This window comes from Scyliorhinus torazame, chromosome 1 (assembly GCF_047496885.1).
Source record: "Scyliorhinus torazame isolate Kashiwa2021f chromosome 1, sScyTor2.1, whole genome shotgun sequence".
In the NCBI taxonomy this organism is placed as follows: domain Eukaryota; kingdom Metazoa; phylum Chordata; class Chondrichthyes; order Carcharhiniformes; family Scyliorhinidae; genus Scyliorhinus; species Scyliorhinus torazame.
In genome coordinates, this window is record NC_092707.1 from 167,833,717 (window position 1) to 167,846,823 (window position 13,107).

Genomic DNA, 13,107 nt, shown 5'->3' on the forward strand with positions numbered 1-13,107 from the left:
GCGCGGGCCGGGCAGCATTGGCGGGGGTGCTTTTGCTGGATGCAAAAGTAGCATCGGGGCCCCCCGGGGTTTGCTGGCTGGCATGTAGCGCAGGCGTATTGGGTGGGCAGTGCCCCCACGGGGGCGGCTGCCTGTGAGGTCCATGAAGCGTAGGAGGGGTGGGCCACGCGGTTGGGGGCGTAGGACTGGACGGTGCGCAGGGCGACCGTCATGGAGAGCGCTAGCGTTTTAGTCTCTGCGAGGTCGCACGTGGCCCTTCTAGGAGCCGCTGACATATGATATCTGACCCAATTCCAGTCACAAATGCGTCCCTCATAAGGAGTTCTGAGTGTTCCTTAGCTGTAACGTCCTGGCAGTCACAGTCCCGAACTAGTGGGATTAGGGCCCTCCAGAAGTCTTCTATGGACTCACCCGGTAGTTGAGAACGAGTTGCGAGTGTGAGCCTGGCGAAGAGCGTGTTTGTCTTCTGCTCGTAATTGTCCTTGAGTCGAGTCATGGCTTTGGCGTAGTTTGGCGCATCCTGGATCAGCGGGAAGACTTTGGAGCTCAGCCTGGAATATAAGATCTGGATCTTGTGAGCCTCCGGAACAGGGGTCGGCGCCGCGTTGATATACGCTTCAAAGCAAGCTAGCCAGTGCTGGAAGTCCTTTCTGGAATCGCTTGAGTGCAGATCCAGCTGCAGGCAACCTGGTTTAATACAGAGGTCCATCCTTCGAAACTGATACCAATAAATTGAGGCACGATCAATTTGACTAAAGATGAAAGTTGAATCCAAACTGAGGCTTTATTAGTATCAGATGTGTGGCCTCCCCACAGCAGCTGGTGAAATGGCTGCGAGCTGGAGGACACGCATATTTATACCCCGCCTACTGGGCAGAGCCAGCAGGCAGGGGCCACAGGCGAACCTGGAGTGCAGGTTCTACCGTACATCCTCTCATATTTACAACAGTGGTTTACCACACGGAGAATCCCTGTTTACGACCGAATCGGGCTCACCTGTTTTTGGATGCTTCGCCCCCTCCCAAAACGACATCATCGAGGAGTATGGCGCACGCCATTGGGACCACTTCAGGGCGTTACCTGAAGGTCCTCCCCTGATGCTCCGCCCCTGATGGGCCAAGTTCCCGATGGCATGGGACGTGTGTGCTCTCAGTGTTCGTGAACCCGGCGTGGTGGCTGCGGAGTGAGTCCAGCACCACCACAGTTGTGGGGGGGAGGAGCCATGCTGCTGGCTGGGGGGGCTTTGGCGAGGGCTGGGGGGACAGGTGGGGTGTGGCGAGGGTGTCCAGGGAGGCACTATCTGATGCGTCGGGTCCTTGCGTGGCTGGCACCATGTTATACGGCACCAGCCAACCGCTGCAGGTCGTCTCCTTGCACATGCGCGGCCATGGTCCCGGTAATTCTCCAGGTGTTTATATCGGGATGGTCGTGCATTTTACATGGCGCGGCTGCTAGCCCTTCAGCGGTTTGAGCATCAGTGCGGGGACAGCGCCAACTTCTTTGTTGTAAAACCAGACACTTCCTCCAGACGTAGCCTCAAAATCGGAGAATCCAGCCCTACAGGTGTTATTTAGCGACGGCGTTATCAGCGACTCTGTTGCGCCTGGCGCAGATCCGGGTGCAACAGGTGAATCGCGTAAGAGCCCCAGCGCGATCTGGATCAGCATATTCAAATTACTTCAATGGCTCATTTAAATATCCGGGCGCCAGATTCACCCTGCGCCCAGAACTCAACGGCTGCACCTGTGAGACCTTGACATGGCGCCATTTAATATTGGTCCACACAACCATGGGCCAAACGTAATGGCACCTCAGGGGTCTCGGAGGTCATTGGAGACCCCAAGGTGGCCGGGAACAGGGCAATGTTGTGCCCTGGCACTAGCAGGATATCAGGGGCACTGAGGGTGCCAGGCTGGCAGTACCAAGTTGCCCAGGTGCCTGGCTGGCACTACCGGGCTCAGGCCTGGGGGGGTAGGGCCGATTTGCCAATTGGATGGGGATTTAGGGGAGGCGGTGTTCCCAGCGGCCTCAACAAGATTGTGCGGGTGAGTGTGGTGTCGATAAAACTGGGCGGGGGCCTGCAACAGTGGGGGGAAACAGATCAGAGCTGCCAATCAAAATGACGCCCAATCTGCTCGCCAGCAGAAAATCTCTCAAGTGCAGCCTTGTTGGGGAGAAACTTCCTGAGATCAAACAAAACGGGCAAAAATTCCGTTTACAGTGGGATGTTTCTCTGCACTGCAACCCGCTGAGAAACACCCCGCTAAACCCGTCCAAAAGCGGACTTTAACATTTGTCTGTTGAATTGCACCCTATGTTCTCCCACCGGAGCTCAATAGCACCAGATTGGCGCTGGCTTTGGGAGTGCAAATCCAGAAGTCCCAATCCTTTGCCATGCAAATTTATCCATGGCGAGGATTCCGTAGGGAATCCCGCATTCGGGCTACCATTTTGCACGGGCGGCTCAATTGCGTGGTTAGGTGACTGGGCTCCCCTCCGCCCGAATGCAATTGAGCCCTCTTCTCCCCACCCCACCAGGGTTTCCTGGGTGACCCGACACCCCTCCCACAGCCCCCCACCCACCAGAGATCCTCTAATTAAAGAGACCCCCCCTAATATAGGGACGCTCACCAGAGTCCCCACATAAGAGAAACACTTGTCTGAAAGCCCCCTAAAAGAGAGGCCCCTGTCTGGAATCCCCCCGGAAGAGAACTGCTGTCTGGAAGCTAGAGAACAGTCCAGAGAGAGGTGGTGAAAAAAAATCACTGCTTTAAAACTCACCAGTGCAATACTCTCACTGGCTCAGGCAGAGGAAAGTGCTTTCCCTAGGCTGTGATTGACAGCTTCCACACACGCCCTGATGTCTGCATTGTTTCACTCATCCTCCTGCAGGCTTGAGTGGCTTTCAAATGGTCAGCTGTGGAACCTAATGACCCATTTACATCCTCCCTCTGGTGCAGGACGCGGACCTCGATCCTGACGCCAGCGGGGGACTGGAGCATCAGAACGGGCGCTGAAACTTTTTTCTGCCGGATGCTGGATTTTCCCCCGATGCAGCGGGGAATCCAGCCCATCGACTCAATCTATAGTCAGAATAGAAAGCTTTCTATGCCGTTTCTGTCCCAGTGGTCATAGCAGGCGTTGGAGTGATTATCTAGATTGAGGATACTCTGATTTATTGGTTTTAAATAAATATTTTATTATTTTTAAATGGTTCTTGCCTGTTTGGGGAAAAAAATGTGCAAATTGGTTCACTGTTCCCTTCATATATCGCATTACTGCGTTATCCTAAAAACAACTTCCACTCCATATTTTATTTTCAGTCTCTGGCAATCCCCCAAGTGCAGTGTCAGAAATATTCAAATGTAGCTAGTTTGTTAAGTCATGCCAGGCAACACCCTAACTCAAAAAAGGAGTGTCATTAGTCTTAAAGAAAATAAATCTTCACATAAAACATGGCTGGGTATGCCAATGTAAGTTTCTCTCAGCAAAATAAGTTCTCAAATTACATTTTGGCGCATTGTGCTACATGTATAATATTAATTAAATATCCTTTATATGATATAAAGCAAATATAATGGAGAAAGTGGGAAACCCTTCCAGATGCATAATCATCCCCAGTTCTACTTCTTTTTTAAAAAATATATTTTATTCAAGATTTTTTGGCCAAACATAACAGCACATACCGTTTCCTTTACACAGCAATAAAACAATATAAATAACAATGGCCAGTTTTAAACAAGTAAATAAATAATATATGAACAAAATCAAAAATAAAACATAAAACTAAATGCCTTGTCCAAGATAAATACTCTCCAAAAATACAATCCAACAATCCAATATACAATTACATATGCCAAATACCTATACATATACAATAACATCCCTGAGAGGCCTTCTGATTCCTCCCCCTTCCCCCCCCCCTTCCCCCCCTCCCCCTTTCCCCCCCTCCCCCCTTCCCCCCCTCCCCCCTTCCCCCCTTCCCCCCCTCCCCCCATTCCCCCATTCCCCCCGCCCCCCATTCCCCCCTCCCCCCCTCCCCCTTCCCCCCCCGTCCACCCCCCTTCCACCCCTTCCTTCCCCCCTTCCTTCCCTTCTCCCCTCCCCCCCTTCCCCCTTCCTTTTCCCCCCTTCCCCCTTCCGTTTCCCCCCCCTTCCTTCCCCCCCCTTCCTCCCCCCTCCCCCCCCTTCCCCCCTGTCCTTTTCCCCCCCTTCCTTCCCCCCCTTCCCTCCCTCCTCCCCCCCTTCCTTCCCTCCCCCCTGCCCCCCCCTCCCTCCCCCTCCCCCTTCCCCCTCCCTCCCCCTCCCCTTCCCCCTCCCTCCCCCTCCCCCTTCCCCCTCCCTCCCCCTCCCCCTTCCCCCTCCCTCCCCCTCCCCCCTTCCCCCCCGAACCCCCCTTCCTCTCCCCCTCCTCTCGCCCTCCCCCCTCCTCTCCCCCCTCCCCCCTCCCCCCTCCCCTTCTCCCCCCCTTCTCCCCCCCTTCTCCCCCCCCGTCTCTCCCCCCTTCTCCCCCCCTTCTCCCCCCCTTGCCCCCTCCCCCCTTGCCCCCTCCCCCCTTCTTCTCCCCCCCCTTCTCCCCCCCTTCTCCCCCCCTTCTCCCCCCTTTCCCTCCCCCTCCCCCTCCCCCTTCTCCCCTTCTGCCCCCCTTCTTCTCCCCCCTTCTTCTCCCCCCCTTCTCCCCCCCTTCTCCCCCCCTTCGCCCCCCCTTCTCCCCCCCTTCTCCCCCCCCTCCTTCTCCCCCCCCTTCTCCCCCCCCTTCTCCCCCTTTCCCTCCCCCTCCCCCTCCCCCTTCTCCCCCTTCTGCCCCCCTTCTTCTCCCCCCTTCTTCTCCCCCCCTGTCTCCCCCCTTCTCCCCCCCTTCTCCCCCCTTCTCCCCCCCTTCTCCCCCCCCTCCTTCTCCCCCCTTCCCCCCTCCCCCCTTCCCCCCGCCGCCCCTTCCCCCCTCCCCCCTTCCCCCCTTCCTTCTCCCCCCCCTTCTCCCCCCCCTTCTCCCCCCCCTTCTCCCCCCCCTTCTCCCCCCCCTTCTCCCCCCCCTTCTGCCCCCCCTTCTCCCCCCCCCTTCTCCCCCCCTTCGCCCCCCCCCTTCTCCCCCCCCCTTCGCCCTCATTCCCTCCCCCCTTCTTCTCCCCCCCTTGCGTCTCCCCCCCTTCTTCTCCCCCCTTCTTCTCCCCCCTTCTTCTCCCCCCGTTCTTCTTCTCCCCCCTTCTTCTCCCCCCCTTCTTCTCCCCCCCTTCTTCTCCCCCCCCTCTTCTCCCCCCCTCTTCGTCCCCCCCTTCTCCCCCTTTCCCTCCCCCGTCCCCTTCTCCCCCCTTCTCCCCCCCTTCTCCCCCCTTCTCCCCCTTCTCCCCCCTTCTCCCCCCCTTCTCCCCCCCTTCTACCCCCCCTTCTACCCCCCTTCTACCCCCCTTCTCCCCCTTCTCTCCCCCTCCCCCTCACCCGCTTCTACCCCCCCTCCCCCTTCTCCCCCTTCCCCCTTCTTCCGCTTCTTCCCCCCTCCCCCCCTTCCCCCCTTCCCCCCCTCCCCCTCCCCCTTCCCCCCCCTTCTACCCCCTTCCCCTCCTCTCCCCCCCCTCTCCCCCCTCCCCCCCTTCTCCCCCCCCTCCCCCCCTTCCCTCCCCCCTCCCCCCTCCCCCTCTCCCCTCCCCCCCCATCCCCCCTTCCCCCCACCCCCCTTCCCCCTTCCCCCCTCCCCCCTTCTACCCCCCTTCCCCCCTCCTCCCCCCTCCCCCTCCTCCCCTCCTCCCCCTTCCCCCCTTCCTCCCCTCCCCCCTTCTCCCCCTTCCCCCTCCCCCTTCCCCCCCCTCCCCCCCCCTTCCCCCCCTCCCCCTCCCCCCTCCCCTCCCCCCTTCTACCCCCCTTCCCCCCCTCCTCCCCCCTCCTCCCCCTCCCCCCTCCTCCACCCCTCCCCCCTCCCCCTCTCCCCCCCTTTCCCTCCCCTTTCCCTCCCCCCCTTTCCCTCCCCCCCTGTCCCTCCCCCCTTTCCCCCCCTCCCCTTTCCCCCCCTCCCCTTCCCCCCCTCCCCTTTCCCCCCTCCCTTTCCCCCCTCCCCTTTCCCCCTCCCCTTTCCCCCCTCCCCTTTCCCCCCCTCCCTTCCCCCCTCCCCTTTCCCCCCCTCCCCTTCCCCCCCTCCCCTTTCCCCCCCCTCCCCTTCCCCCCTTTCCCCCCTCCCCCCCTCCCCTTCCCCCCCTCCCCTTCCCCCCTCCTTCCCCCCTCCTTCCCCCCCTTTCCCACCCCCCCCTTTCTCCCCCCCTTTCCTCCCCCCCCCGTTCCTCCCCCCCCTTGCCTCCCCCCCGTTTCCTCCCCCCCTTTCCTCCCCACCTTCCTCCCCCCCTTTCCTCCTCCCCCCTGTTCCTCCTCCCCCCGTTTTCTCCTCCCCCCATTTCCTCCCCCCTTTCCTCCTCCCCCCTTCCCCCCCTTTCCCGCCCCCTTTCTCCCCCCTTTCCCGCCCCCTTTCTCCCCCCCCTTTCCCGCCCCCTGTGCTCCCCCCCCTTTCCCGCCCCCTTTCCCTCCCCCTCCCGTCCCCCCCTCCCTTCCCCCCCCTCCCGTTCCCCCCCCTCCCTTTTCCCCCCCTCCCTTTTCCCCCCCTCCCTTTTCCCCCCCCTTTCCCCCCCTCCCTTCCTCCCTTTCCCCCCCCTCCCTTTTCCCCCCCTCCCTTTTCCCCCCCCTCCCTTTTCCCCCCCCTCCCTTCCCCTTCCTCCCTTTCCCCCCCTCCTTTCCCCCCCCCTCCCTTTCCCCCCCCTGCCCTTTTCCCCCCCCTCCTTTCCCCCCCCTTCCTTTCCCCCCCCTCCCTTTCCCCCCCCCCTCCCTTTCCCCCCCCCTCCCTTTCCCCCCCCCCTCCCTTTCCCCCCCCTCCCTTTCCCCCCCCCCTCCCTTTCCCCCCCCCTCCCTTTCCCCCCCCTCCCTTTCCCCCCCCCCCTTTCCCCCCCCCGCCCTTTCCCCCCCCCCTCCCTTTCCCCCCCCCCTCCTTTCCCCCCCCCTCCTTGCCCCCCCCCTCCCTTCCCCCCCCCCTCCTTCCCCCCCCCCCCCTCCCCTCCCCCCTCCCTCCCTCCCCCCCTCCCCTTCCCCCCCCTCCCTTTCCCCCCCCTTTCCCCCCCCCTCCCTTTCCCCCCCCCCTCCCTTCCCCCCCCCCTCCCTTCCCCCCCCCCTCCCTTTCCCCCCCCTCCCTTTCCCCCCCCCCCTCCCTTCCCCCCCCCCCCTCCCTTCCCCCCCCCTCCCTTTCCCCCCCCCCCCTCCCTTTCCCCCCCCCTCCCTTCCCCCCCCCCTCCCTTTCCCCCCCCTCCCTTTCCCCCCCCCCCTCCCTTCCCCTCCCTTCCCCCCCTCCCTTCCCCCCCTCCCTTCCCCCCCCCCTCCCTTCCCCCCCCCCTCCCTTCCCCCCCCCCCCGTCCCTTCCCCCCCCCTCCCTTCCCCCCCCCTCCCTTCCCCCCCCCTCCCTTCCCCCCCCCCCTCCCTTCCCCCCCCCCCCTCCTTCCCCCCCCCCCCCTCCCTTCCCCCCCCCCCTCCCTTTCCCCCCCCCCCCCTCCCTGTCCCCCCCCCCCCCTCCCTTCCCCCCCCCCCCCTCCCTTCCCCCCCCCCCTCCCTTCCCCCCCCCCCCCCTCCCTTCCCCCCCCCCCTCCCTTCCCCCCCCCCCTCCCTTCCCCCCCCCCCCTCCCTTCCCCCCCCCCCCCTCCCTTCCCCCCCCCCCCTCCCTTCCCCCCCCCCTTCCCCCCCCCCCCCTCCCTTCCCCCCCCCCCTCCCTTCCCCCCCCCCCTCCCTTCCCCCCCCCCCTCCCTTCCCCCCCCCCCTCCCCCCCCCTCCCTTCCCCCCCCCCCCTCCCTTCCCCCCCCCCCCTCCCTTCCCCCCCCCCCCTCCCTTCCCCCCCCCCCCCTCCCTTCCCCCCCGGGTTGCTGCTGCTGTCTTCTTCTTTTCCATTCCCTCTATCTTTCTGTGAGGTATTCGACGAACGGTTGCCACCGCCTGGTGAACCCTTGAGCCGACCCCCTGAGAACGAACTTAATCCGTTCCAACTTTATAAACCCTGCCATGTCATTTATCCAGGTCTCCACACCCGGGGGCTTGGGCTTCCTTCCACATTAACAATATCCTGCGCCGGGCTACTAGGGACGCAAAGGCCAAAACATCAGCCTCTTTCGCCTCCTGCACTCCCGGCTCTTCTGCAACCCCGAATATAGCCAACCCCCAGCTTGGTTCGACCTGGACCCCCACCACCTTCGAAAGCACCTTTGCCAGCCCCACCCAAAACCCCTGTAGTGCCGGGCATGACCAGAACATGTGGGTATGATTCGCTGGGCTTCCCGAGCATCTCGCACACCTATCCTCTACTCCAAAAAATTTACTGAGCCGTGCTCCAGTCATATGCGCCCTGTGTAACACCTTAAATTGTATCAGGCTTAGCCTGGCACACGAGGACGATGAGTTTACCCTACTTAGGGCATCAGCCCACAGCCCCTCCTCAATCTCCTCCCCTAGCTCTTCTTCCCATTTCCCTTTCAGCTCATCTACCATGATCTCCCCCTCGTCCCTCATTTCCCTATATATGTCTGACACCTTACCGCCCCCCACCCATGTCTCTGAGATCACTCTGTCCTGCACCTCCTGCGTCGGGAGCTGCGGGAATTCTCTCACCTGTTGCCTCGCAAAAGCCCTCAGTTGCATATACCGAAATGCATTCCCTTGGGGCAACCCATATTTTTCCGTCAGCGCTCCCAGACTCGCAAACGTCCCATCTATGAACAGATCTCTCAATTGTGTTACCCCTGCTCTTTGCCATGCTCCAAATCCCCCATCCATTCTCCCCGGAACAAACCTATGGTTATTTCTTATCGGGGACCGCACCGAGGCTCCCGTCTTTCCCCTGTGCCGTCTCCACTGCCCCCAGATTTTCAGTGTAGCCACCACCACCGGGCTTGTGGTGTATTTCTTCGGTGAGAACGGCAACGGCGCCGTCACCATAGCTTGTAGGCTAGTCCCCCTGCAGGACGCCCTCTCCAATCTCTTCCACGCCGCTCCCTCCTCTTCTCCCATCCACTTACACACCATTGAGATCTTGGCGGCCCAGTAGTACTCACTTAGGCTTGGTAGTGCCAGCGCCCCCCCCCCCCCCCCCCCCCCCCCCCCCCCCCCCCGTCCCTACTACGCTGCAAAAATCCCCTCCTCTCGGGGTCTTCCCGGCCCACACAAAACTCATAATACTCTTCTCAATTCTTTTGAAAAAAGCCTTCGTGACCGCCACCGGGAGGCACTGAAACACAAAAAGGAATCTCGGGAGGACCACCATTTTAACCGCCTGCACCCTCCCTGCCAATGACAGGGACACCATGTCCTATCTCTTAAAGTCCTCCTCCATCTGTTCCACCAACCGGTTAAATTTAGCCTATGCAATGTACCCCAATTCTTGGCTATCTGGATCCCCAAGTACCGAAAGTCCCTTGTTACCTCCCTCAACGGTAAGTCCTCTATTTCTCTGCTCTGCTCCCCTGGATGCACCACAAACCACTCACTTTTCCCCATGTTCAATTTATACCCTGAGAAATCCCCAAACTCCCCCAGTATCCGCATTATCTCTGGCATCCCCTCCGCCGGGTCCGCCACATATAACAACAAATCATCCGCATACTGAGATACCCGGTGTTCTTCTCCTCCCCTGAGTACTCCCGTCCACTTCCTGGAACCCCTCAATGCTATTGCCAGGGGCTCAATCGCCAGTGCAAACAATAATGGGGACAGAGGACATCCCTGCCTCATCCCTCTATGGAGCCGAAAATATTCAGACCCCCGTTCATTCGTGACCACGCTCGCCATCGGGGCCCTATACAGCAGCTGTACCCATCTAATATACCCATCTCCAAAGCCAAATCTCCTCAGCACCTCCCACAAATAATCCCACTCCACTCTATCAAATGCTTTCTCGGCATCCATCGCCACCACTATCTCCGCTTCCCCCTCTGGTGGGGGCATCATCATTACCCCTAGCAGCCTCCGTATATTTGTATTTAGCTGTCTCCCCTTCACAAACCCAGTTTGGTCCTCATGGACCACCCCCGGGACACAATCCTCTATCCTCATTGCCATTACCTTGGCCAGAATCTTAGCATCCACATTCAGGAGGGAAATGGGCCTGTATGACCCGCATTGCAGCGGGTCTTTTTCCTTCTTTAGGAGGAGCGATATCGTTGCCTCTGACATAGTCGGGGGCAGTTGCCCCCTTTCCCTCGCCTCATTAAAGGTTCTCATCAGTAGCGGGGCCAGCATGTCCAAATATTTCTTATAGAATTCAACTGGGAATCCGTCTGGTCCCGGGGCCTTCCCCGCCTGCATGCTCCCATTCCCTTTCACTACTTCCTCCATCTCAATCTGTGCTCCCAGCCCCACTCTCTCCTGCTCCTCCACCTTAGGAAATTCCAGCTGATCCAGAAAGCACATCATTCTCTCCTTCCCGTCCGGGGGCTGCGCTTCATATAATCTTTCATAAAATGCCTTGAACACTCCACTCACTCTCTCCGCTCCCCGCTCCATCTCTCCCTCCTCATCTCTCACACCCCCCCTATCTCCCGCGCTGCTCCCCTTTTCCTCAGTTGGTGGGCCAACAACCTACTCGCTTTCTCCCCATATTCGTACTGTACACCCTGTGCCTTCCTCCACTGTGCCTCCGCATTACCCGTAGTCAGCAAATCAAATTCTACATGCAGCCTTTGCCTTTCCCTGTACAGTCCCTCCTCCGGTGCCTCCGCATATTGCCTGTCCACCCTCAGAAGTTCTTTCAGCAACCGCTCCCGTTCCCTACCCTCCTGCTTTCCTTTATGTGCCCTGATTGATATCAGCTCCCCTCTAACCACTGCCTTCAGCGCCTCCCAGACCACTCCCACCTGGACCTCCCCATTATCATTGAGTTCCAAGTACCTTTCAATACACCCCCTCACCCTTAAGCACACACCCTCGTCCGCCAATAGTCCCATGTCCATTCTCCAGGGTGGACGCTGTTCTTTTTCCTCCCCTATCTCCAAGTCCACCCAATGTGGAACATGATCCGAAATAGCTATAGCCGTATATTCCGTCCCCGTCACCTTCGGGATCAGCGCCCTTCCCAAAACAAAAAAGTCTATCCGTGAATAAACTTTGTGGACATAGGAGAAAAACGAAAACTCCTTGCTCCTAGGTCTACTAAATCTCCAGGGGTCTACTCCTCCCATCTGCTCCATAAAATCCTTAAGCACCCTAGCTGCAGCCGGCCTCCTTCCGGTCCTGGACCTCGATCTGTCCAGCCCTGGTTCCAGCACCGTGTTAAAATCTCCACCCATTACCAGCTTCCCCGCCTCTAGGTCCGGGATACGTCCTAGCATGCGCCTCATAAAGTTGGCATCATCCCAGTTCGGGGCATATACGTTCACTAAGACCACCGCCTCCCCTTGTAATTTGCCACTCACCATCACGTATCTGCCCCCACTATCCGCCACTATGGTCTTTGCCTCAAACATTACCCGCTTCCCCACTAGTATGGCCACCCCCCTGTTTTTTGCATCTAGCCCCGAATGAAACACCTGCCCCACCCATCCTTTGCGTAGTCTGACCTGGTCTATCAGTTTCAAATGCGTCTCCTGCAGCATAACCACATCTGCCTTAAGTTTCTTTAGGTGTGCGAGTACCCGTGCCCTCTTTATCGGCCCGTTCAGCCCTCTCACATTCCACGTGATCAGCCGGGTTGGGGGCCTCTTTACCCCCCCCCCCCCCCTTGTCGACTAGCCATGCCCTTTTTTTTATCCAGCTCCTCACCCGGTTCCCACGTAGCTGTGTCCCCCCCAGGCGGCGCCCCCCGCCCCGCCCACCCCACCCCATACCAGCTCCCCCTTCTCCCCAGCAGCAGCAACCCAGTTAACCCCCCCCCCCCCCGCTAGATCCCTCACTAGCGTAATTGCACCCCCCATGTTGCTCCCAGAAGTCAGCAAACTCTGGCCGACCTCGGCTTCCCCCCGTGACCTCGGCTCGCACTGTGCGACGCCCCCTCCTTCCTGCTTCCCTGTTCCCGCCATAATTATCATAGCGCGGGAACAAAGCCCGCGCTTCCCTTTTGGCCCTGCCCCCCAATGGCCGACGCCCCCAGCTCCTCCACCTCCCTCCCTCCCTCCCCCATAACATGGGGAAGAGAGAAAAGTTACAGGGTCGCAGGATTAACAACTTAAAAATCATCTCTCCCCCCTTTTTCCCCCTCTTCGCCCCCCATATTCGCCCCACCACTTTGTCTCAAACGTTCTTTTTTATAACCCACTTATTCCAATTTCTCTTCGACAATAAATGTCCATGCCTCATCTGCCGTTTCAAAGTAATGGTGTTTCCCTTGATGTGTGACCCACAGTCTTGCCGGCTGCAGCATTCCAAATTTGACCTTCCTTTTATGAAGCACCGCCTTGGCCCGATTAAAGCTCGCCCTCCTTCTCGCCACCTCCGCACTCCAATCTTGATATACGCGGATCACCGTGTTCTCCCACCTACTGCTCCGAGTTTTCTTTGCCCACCTGAGGACCATCTCTCTGTCCTTATATCGGAGAAATCTCACCACTATGACTCGGGGAATTTCTCCAGCCCTCGGTCTTCGCGCCATAACTCGATAGGTTCCCTCCACCTCCAACGGACCCGTCGGGGCCTCCGATCCCATTAACGAGTGCAGCATCGTGCTCACATATGCCCCGACGTCCGCCCCCTCTGCACCCTCGGGAAGACCAAGAATCCTTAAATTCTTCCTCCTCGCATTATTCTCCAGCACCTCCAGCCTTTCCACACACCTTTTATGGTGTGCCTCGTGCATCTCCATCTTCACCACCAGGCCTTGTATATCGTCCTCGTTCTCGGCAGCCTTTGTCTTCACGACCCGAAGCTCCTGCTCCTAGGTCTTTTGCTCATCCTTTAGCCCTTCAATCGCCTGTAATATCGGGGCCAACAGCTCCTTCTTCATCTCCTTTTTAAGTTCTTCCACGCAGCGCTTCAAGAACACGTGTTGTTCAGGGCCCCATATTAAACTGCCACCTTCCGACGCCATCTTGGTTTGTGCTTGCCTTCCTTGCCGCTGCTCTAAAGGATCCACCGCAATCCGGCCACTTTCCTCTCCTTTTTCCATCC

At 59.6% G+C, this 13,107-nt stretch overlaps 1 protein-coding gene across 4 annotated transcripts in view; it reads left to right on the plus strand.

Annotated features, from left to right (window-relative positions):
* LOC140416389 (keratinocyte-associated protein 3-like) overlaps positions 1 to 13,107 on the plus strand; it is a 99,593-nt gene that overhangs the window by 53,941 nt on the left and 32,545 nt on the right. The gene's annotated exons all lie outside the window — the stretch shown is intronic.